Genomic DNA, 8,367 nt, shown 5'->3' with positions numbered 1-8,367 from the left:
AGGGACCTCCTGGCAACTTCTTTCTTCGTGTGTGGGAACACGGCATGGCGGATCACGTCGTGGGACCACGTGTCTTGGGGCGAGGACACCGTCTTTACACGGAGGAAGCGAGGGCGCTCCGTGAGCCGCGCGTCTCGGCACCGTCTTGATGCAGGGCGGCAGAGGCGCTCCGTGTGCTACATCCCCCGCGGCTCGAGGCGGGCGAGGCAGCGTGAAGGATGGTGCAGAAGAGCCCCCAGCGGCGCTGATGAGCTGGGCGATGCGGTCCAGCCAGTCTTCATAGAGGTCATCGACCGGGCGGTAACACAAGAGCTCGCATGCCACGAGCAATGCGGCCTGCGCATCCGTGGGCGTGTGACGAGCCTGGGACGACAAGCCGGCCGGAGTCAGCGATGGGGTGGTGGTGCGGCCGTCCCGCCGCACAGAGGGGTGCAACAATGACGAGTGCTGCTCTTTCGCTGTTGGGCCGGTGGCGGTGTTGGCATCAGGTGATGGAGAACGGCGGGGAGTTCCGCCAATGGGCGCCGTCTGGGTGACGCGGGCAGGGAGGGCGGGGCGGCGGTCAGCACGGCCTCGGCGAGCGTCTGACATGGATACGATGGAGTTGCGGAACGTGGATCGACAAAGGGTAAGCTTCAGCACGCCCCTACCTGGCGCGCCAAATGTTGGATTACGGGTTCCGGCAAACCATTGAGGTTCGAACACTAGGGAGCGCACGAAGATCTCTCTCCCCCAAGCTTACGCACTCGCAACGATCTCGAAGCCTAGTCGCCGAACCCAAGGAACAATGGACACAAGAGTTTATACTAGTTCGGGCCACTGTTGCGGTGTAATATGCTACTCCAGTGTGGTGTGGTGGATTTCCTTGTAGGCTGGGGATGAACAAGTACAAGGGAAGAACAGCCTCCTGAGGAGAGGTGTTCTTGAGCTCGATGAGCTTGTGTGGTTGGGGATGACCTGGATGATCCGTCCTCCTCTACAGTGGTGGCTAACCCTATTTATAGAGGCCCGTGTCCTCTCCCCAAATATTAGGTGGGAAGGGATCCCACAACGGCGAATTTGAAGGGGGACAACGAGTACAACTTATCCTATCAAAAGCTTGTCTTCGTCTACCAAAGGCTCTGGTGGTGATGCAGTCGTGGGCTCTGTGATGACCTTCGTCTTGCTGACCTGTTGGTCTTGGTCTCATTGCACCGATATGGAAACCTTTGCCCGACGCCTCGGGACTCCTCTCCTGTGCCTGCCTCTTTAGCACCATAGAGGAAACTGGCACTTTGCACCCGCTGGCGCCCGCCTGGCCTTGGTTGTCATGGCTCACGTCACGTAAACCTCACGTGGTGCCCCTTGCCTTGATCTCTCTGCTCCTCATGAGCCAGCCTAGTGAGGCTGCCCCTGAGGAGGTCTTGTGTCGTCCGCCTCACGAGGCTTGGCCCTCGCGAGGGTCTTGAGCATTGGTCGATGAAGATGGGCCTTACTAGGCCGCTGGTGGAGCCACACCCTAGGCCGCAGGCAAGGAAGTCTGGGTACCCCTATTCCCAGGACGCCGACATATATTGCGGTTATATGTTTGACGGTTGGGCTATCAAACGAACTCCGAATGTGACGAAACTTGGCAGGCGGTCTATCCACACTAAAAAAGGACCACACGCCAACTTTCACCCCATTTCGATAACATTTTTATGAAACTTATAAAATAATATTTCAGAGGTGCCGCGGGCGCATGCGAGTGTGTCGGGACTTCGAGCGGAGAACTGAAGGGACGGGGGAAGCCTGCAACAAACGTATGCAAGTTTTGAAAAACATGCAAATGAAATACAGAGGATGACATGGCCAAATGCAACACACGAGCGAATGACATGGCAACGACGGCGAATAACTGGAAGACACCTGGCGCATCAGTCTCGGGGCGTGACAACTATCCTCCACTAACAGAAGATCTTGTCCCGAGATCTTAGGAATGAGACGAAAGAGAAAGAGGACAAGGAGGAATAAGAGCGCAAACGAGAAGGTGAACAAGACCGATAGGACTCGGGTAGAAAAGAAGAATGGTGTTTATGACTAGAATCAAAATCTCTAGGAATAATAATGAATTCGAAACCACTCCAGTTAAAAGAAGATAGAAAAGGAATAATAATGAAGGAATTGGGATATCATCCTGCTTGAACATGGAATGGAATAGAACATGAACTTGACAAGATTGAACGATACTTGACGAGAGGGACAATAGAACGCCTCCGAAAGAATTGAAAGAGTGGAATGAAAAGAACGGAGAAGAAAATGAAAACTTCTACCACAATTGAGTTTGAAAAACATCCTTACGAAGAAGGGTTGAACAAAGTTATTGGAAATTTAACAATGAAAGGATAAGCTTATTGTGGACTTACTGAAAAACATCTCAAAACTTTACGTGAAATTATGCCACAACCAAATGCTTGAATAGTTGAGAAGAATGAAGAAATGCAAAATAATCCACTTTAAAAGAATACGGAGAATTAATTGCACTTCGAGACTCAAGAGGAAAAGATACTTGAGCTCCTTCAACAAGAACCTTGAAGAGCACTTGCAGAATGATTTAAATTCTGATGAACCACCATGAAGAACTCCGGTAATAAAAGGATGACGAGATAGAAGTGAAGGATGAAAAGAATAAGATTAGACTTGCGATGGTTTCGAAGGGGGTTCCGATGATATGACCGAGGAAACTTTGAACCCCTGAAAAGAAAAGATGGAAACACTTCAATCCTAGGATGTGATATGATGAACAAACTCCGAAAAGAAGAGATTGATCAACTTGATGAAATAAGAATAAGAATTATGTTATGCTTATCCTCCACCAATTAAATTGTTGAGGAGAAATGGATTTTCATAGTACTTATTCGCGTTGGAAAAGGTTAAGGGGATATATAGCGCAAAACTTGGGAAGGTCTTCAACAAACCAATGGTAGGACTAGAAAGAACGAATGAATTGATATGATAACAAAGGAGAAGGAATCATGAACGAACCACCGTAAGAATTTGAAAATGAATGAAGAAAGAGAATGAATCAGCAGGGGAATTAGAAAATGAACGAAGATACTTGAGTGAATTTGGATGCAAAAGAACGAAGAGATCGCGAACTGATTAAAGAATACTTGACAGAAGTGCCGAGATAATATGGAGACGAACAAAGAGGCATGGATATAGAATAACTGAGAGAACGAAGCTGAAAATATAGAACGAAGAAATATTCCAAAATGATGGCCTTCGGATGACCGAGGAAGGAAAATAACTCCTGAAATGTGTCAGCTGGATGAAAAGAATTACACGATTGGAATGATTTGAGAGGATGGCATGAATCTAGAATGATGAATCTTCGGGAGAACGGATAAGATTTAGTGGAAAACTCTTGTTTGGTCTTCAAATGTTGAGAATGACAACAAGGAACACCTCCAAAATTGTTGAGATACTCCGGGAAAATGAAAAGTGAAGAGGTTGAGCCAACAATGAAAATAATTTGAAATCGATCATGGAAAAGCATCTGACTGATGAAGTTCATTCTTATGTCAAACTTCGAAAAAGAATTTGAGACTTACTCCGAGAAAATTAGAAGAGTCGGGTAAGATCCTGGGAAAAGGCCTGTGGGTTAGGGATCACTAAAAGAAAACACTATTGGAAAGGATTGTTTGAATGAGAAATGACGCACCAGAATGATTGAAAGACTTGAGTGAGGTGACAACCTCGAATTAATTGAATGCAAACATGAATCTTCTGAGATGTCTTTGGAACTTCGGAACAATTGAATGGCGAGAGGCGAACGATCAAGGGGAAACATCTGAACCAAGGGAAGGAATATGATCAACTCGAAAAACTTTAATTGAATCCACCAGAGAGAAAACGAGATGAACAATGATGAACTTGATGATAATTCACTGGTTGAGACAATTGAGGAAAGACTGAAGAGGCTCCGCAAAAATGAAATTGATACTCGAATAGAGGCTCAGACTCCAGAAAAAAAAAGGGGGGGGGGGGGGGGGAAAAACAAGGTAACTTGGAACGAGGAACCGACGAATAACTTGAAGAGAAAACACCAGTTGAAATTATTGAGGAAAGAATGCAAAGGATTCGCATGAGTAGGATGGATACTCGATTATGGACTCTGGCTCTGAGAAGAAAAAGGGTGGGAAGGTGGGGAAAAGAAAGACTACTTCATCCGGGGGAACAATGTCATTGAGAGAGAACCGATGATTGATCTCGTAAAAGACGATGAGGATTGAATGACTCGAAGAGAAGTGCGCCGGATGAAAAGAGCTGACATCGCAACGAACAAAAATTAATTGCGTGATCCTAGAAAAATTGAAGGGGAAGAGGAGTATATCAAAACACCTACGTCAAGATTTCTGACCAGAGCACCTGTCGGCTTTCGGGTTCCGGCAAAACCCTTGAGGTTCGAACACTGGGGTGCGCACAACAGTTTCTCCCCCTCTAGCTCACTCCCTCACCGCAATCTCAACGCTTAGCGTGTCGAACCCGCGGAACAAGGGACACAAGTTTTGTACTGGTTGGGGCCACCGATGAGGTGTAATACCCTACTCCAGTGTTGTTACACCCACGATGCGGCTATATCCCCCACATGTCGGAGCACGACTTAGAGGCATAACCGCATAGTAGGCATGTCGCAAGAGGGATAATATTATAGATCCCATGTACTGAATAAGAAAGGGATAAAGAGCTGGCTTACAATCGCCACTTCACACAATACATAAATATAGCAATACATCATCCAGGATACAATCAAGGTCCGACTACGGAACCAAATAAAGAAAGACCACCCCAAATGCTAGATCCCCGATTGCCCCAACTGGGCTCCTCTACTGATCGTCCAGAAAATACACATAGTAACGTCCCGAATCCACGACGAACTCACACTTGAGTTCGGTCACGTCCCCTACACTGGCATCGTCGGCACCTGCATCTGGTTTTGGAAGTAATCTGTGAGCCACTGGGACTCAGCAATCTCACACCCGCGAGATCAAGTCTATTTAAGCTTATGGGTAGGGTAAGGTAATGAGGTGGAGCTGCAGCAAGCACTAGCCTATATGCTGGCTAACTTACGCAAATAAGAGCGAGAAGAGAAGCAAAGCACGGTCGTAAACTAGAAGTGATCAAGAAGTGATCCTGAATCTACTTACGTTCAATCATAACACAAGAGCCGTGTTTACTTCCCGGACTCCGCCGAGAAGAGACCATCATGGCTACACATGCGGTTGATGCATTTTAATTAGGTTAAGTGTCAAGTTCTCTACAAACGAACATTAACAAATTCCCATTTGCCTATAACCGCGGGCACGGCTTTCGAAAGTTCAAACCCTGCAGGGGTGTCCCAACTTAGCCCATCACAAGCTCTCACGGTCAACGAAGGATATTCCTTCTCCCAGGAAGACCCGATCAGACTCGGAATCCCGGTTACAAGACATTTGGACAATGGTAAAACAAGACCAGCAAAGCTGCCTGATGTGCCGACAAATCCCGATAGGAGCTGCACATATCTCGGTCTCATAGCACACCGGATGAACACTACGTATAACTAAAACCAACCCTCAAGTTTCCCTGAGGTGGCGCTGCAAGTGGCTCTGCTTTGGACCAACACTCATAGGAGCACTGGCCCGGGGGTTTAAAATAAAGATGACCCTTGAGTCTGTAGAACCCAAGGGAAAAAGGCTTAGGTGGAAAATGGTAAAACCAAGGTTGGGCCTTGATGGAGGAGTTTTATTCAAGGCGAACTGTCAAGGGGTTCCCATTATAACCCAACCGCGTAAGGAACACAAAATCAAGGAACATAACACCAGTATGACGGAAACTAGGGCGGCAAGAGTGGAACAAAACACCAGGCATAAGGCCGAGCCTTCCACCCTTTACCAAGTATATAGATGCCTTAATTAAATAAGAGATATTGTGATATCCCAACATAAACATGTTCCAACATGGAACAAACTCCATCTTCACCTACAACTAGCAATGCTATAAGAGGGGCTGAGAAAAGTGGTAACATAGCCAAACAACGGTTTGCTAGGAAAGGTGGGTTAGAGGCTTGACATGGCAATATGGGAGGCAAGATATAGCAAGTGGTAGGTATCGCGGCATAGCAATAGAGCGAACAACTAGCAAGCGAAGATAGAAGTGATTTCGACGGTATGGTCATCTTGCCTGAAATCCCGTAAGGAAGAAGAACGAGTACATGAAGAAGACAAACGGACGAAGTTGAACGGATCCTCACAACTCCGAAACGAAACCGAAGCTAACGAGAGAAGCAACCCAGAAAGAAGCAGACAACATAGTAAACAACCATCACATAAACATGGCATGATGCACAACCATGTATGTTGCATGTTCGGTTTAATGAGGCATGGCATGGCAAAGTGCACAAGCAAAACTACAAGTTAAGTGGAGCTCAATATGCAATGAGTTGCATATTGACGAAACACCACATTAAATTATTTAGTTCTCTCCCGTTTAAACTAGTCAACAAAATTAAATGTTGTTTAAACATGGCAAGAGGTGGAGCACAAGTAAACTAAACATTTAGGCAAGTTTAAATGAGGCCGGAAATAACAAACAACAATTCCGGTAAATCCCCATATGCATTTAGCAATTTGGTGCAGCAACAATTTTAAACATTTAAATGTTATTATCATGATGCGAATGACATGTGCAAGTTTTATGCAGTATTTATGAAAACGTTGACATGATAAGATATGAGGCATTTGTCATCGTGGCGGAAACGAAAGGGGTGCCACGACAACGAATCCAAAAATGATTCCACGCAACATATCGGTTCCGGAAGCCCGTGGAGATACCGGTGCAAAAGGAAGTGTGACGGGAGTGTGTCATGCAAGATGATGGGGTGATCCCGGTTGCCGGGTTCCCATGGGTGGACGGCATGGCAACGAGGAGGAACATGCAAGCGACAATTTCAAACACGGTGCAAAATGCGGGGTTCATCTCATACAACACATGCAAACATTCTCCGACGGTCGTCTCGGGGTTATACCTTTGAAGTGTGTGTTTCGGGCGGAACGAATTCGTAGAGGAAGTAGTCGTTCACGGGTCGTCGAGGGAAGTAGTGGTTCATGTCCGTAGATGGTCAGGGTCACGACACGGAACTTGACATCCACGGGGTCTTCAGCGATGGTCGTGGTATATGTTTCGTAGACGTTCGGGCGGCGGTAGTGGGACACGTTTTGGAGGGGAAGTAGAGGTTCATGTTTTGTAGTCGTTCGGGGTCACCGATAGTTGTACACAGTCGTTGTTGGACTTGACGGATCCGATGCCTCCGGACATAGTGGTACATGTTCATTTTTCGTAGAGGTACTTGGCGTTCTTCGGTCATAGGTACTTGACGTTTTTGCTACCCGGGTCTTCGGCGACGGTCGTTGTACACATGACATTGGGGTACTTGTCCGTCCGGTCTTGACGGAGTAGATGTACATGTTGTCAGGGCTTGTCGCATCACTGGGCGTAGTCGTACACGTACCGAGTGGAACTTGGCGTGTCCATGTACTTGGCCGTCTCCGATTGCACGGAGATGTAATAGGACGACGACGGTAAGTGCAGTGTGACCCCGGGTCTACCGAGGTTTGGGAAGAGCCAAACGAAGCAGCACCATGGCTAGGTTTTGGTGGTCAATGAAGAAGGTCGGTCAGCCTCGGTCTTGCATGCAGCAAGGGAAGGAGCAGGGGCTCACTGAGCTTTGGCGCAGGATGCAGCCCACGTCGAAGCAGAGAGGAGACGAACGACGCTGCAGGGTCAAAGCAGAGGACATGGTCGCGGGGGGGGGGGGACTCATCAATGGCGCCCTGACCTTCCGTGCACAACGGGGCGGCGAGGAGGGGTCTCTCCGGCGAGCTGTGGGGTGGCCAGTGCTTGAGGAGAAGCCGAGGAGAGGCCGCGGGCGGCTGGATTCGTCCGGAGGCGATGCCCTACGCGCGGGGACGAGAACGAGAGGGAGTCAAAGGTGGTGTAGGGCATGGCAGGACGACGCTTGGCGGCGGCGAACTTGGAGGCAGGGCAGCGTCGGGCGCGCAGGTGGCTGTGGCCGGGTGGCATCGCCATGGGAACAGACGAGGCGTGAGTGAGGACATGCTCGAGGTCGCGAGGAGACAAGGACGACGCTCCTACTCAGGGCCCTGGGCGTGCGAGGCTGCAGCAGAGGATGGAGGAAAAGCGATGGTTGCCAGGGAGAGATGGGGATCGGCTGAAGGAGTCTGGCGGCGCTGGGAGATCGAAGAGAGGGGAGGGGGGATCGAGCATGGCCTCCTGGCTCGATGCGTGCGTGATCGGCGGCCTGGAGGGAGACGAGGGAGATGCCAAGGGTGCTCTAGGGTTAGGAGG

This window comes from Triticum urartu, chromosome 1, assembly GCF_003073215.2.
Source record: "Triticum urartu cultivar G1812 chromosome 1, Tu2.1, whole genome shotgun sequence".
Taxonomy (NCBI): Eukaryota; Viridiplantae; Streptophyta; class Magnoliopsida; order Poales; family Poaceae; genus Triticum; species Triticum urartu.
The sequence above is the reverse complement of the archived record's forward strand: the minus strand, read 5'-3'. Positions refer to the sequence as shown.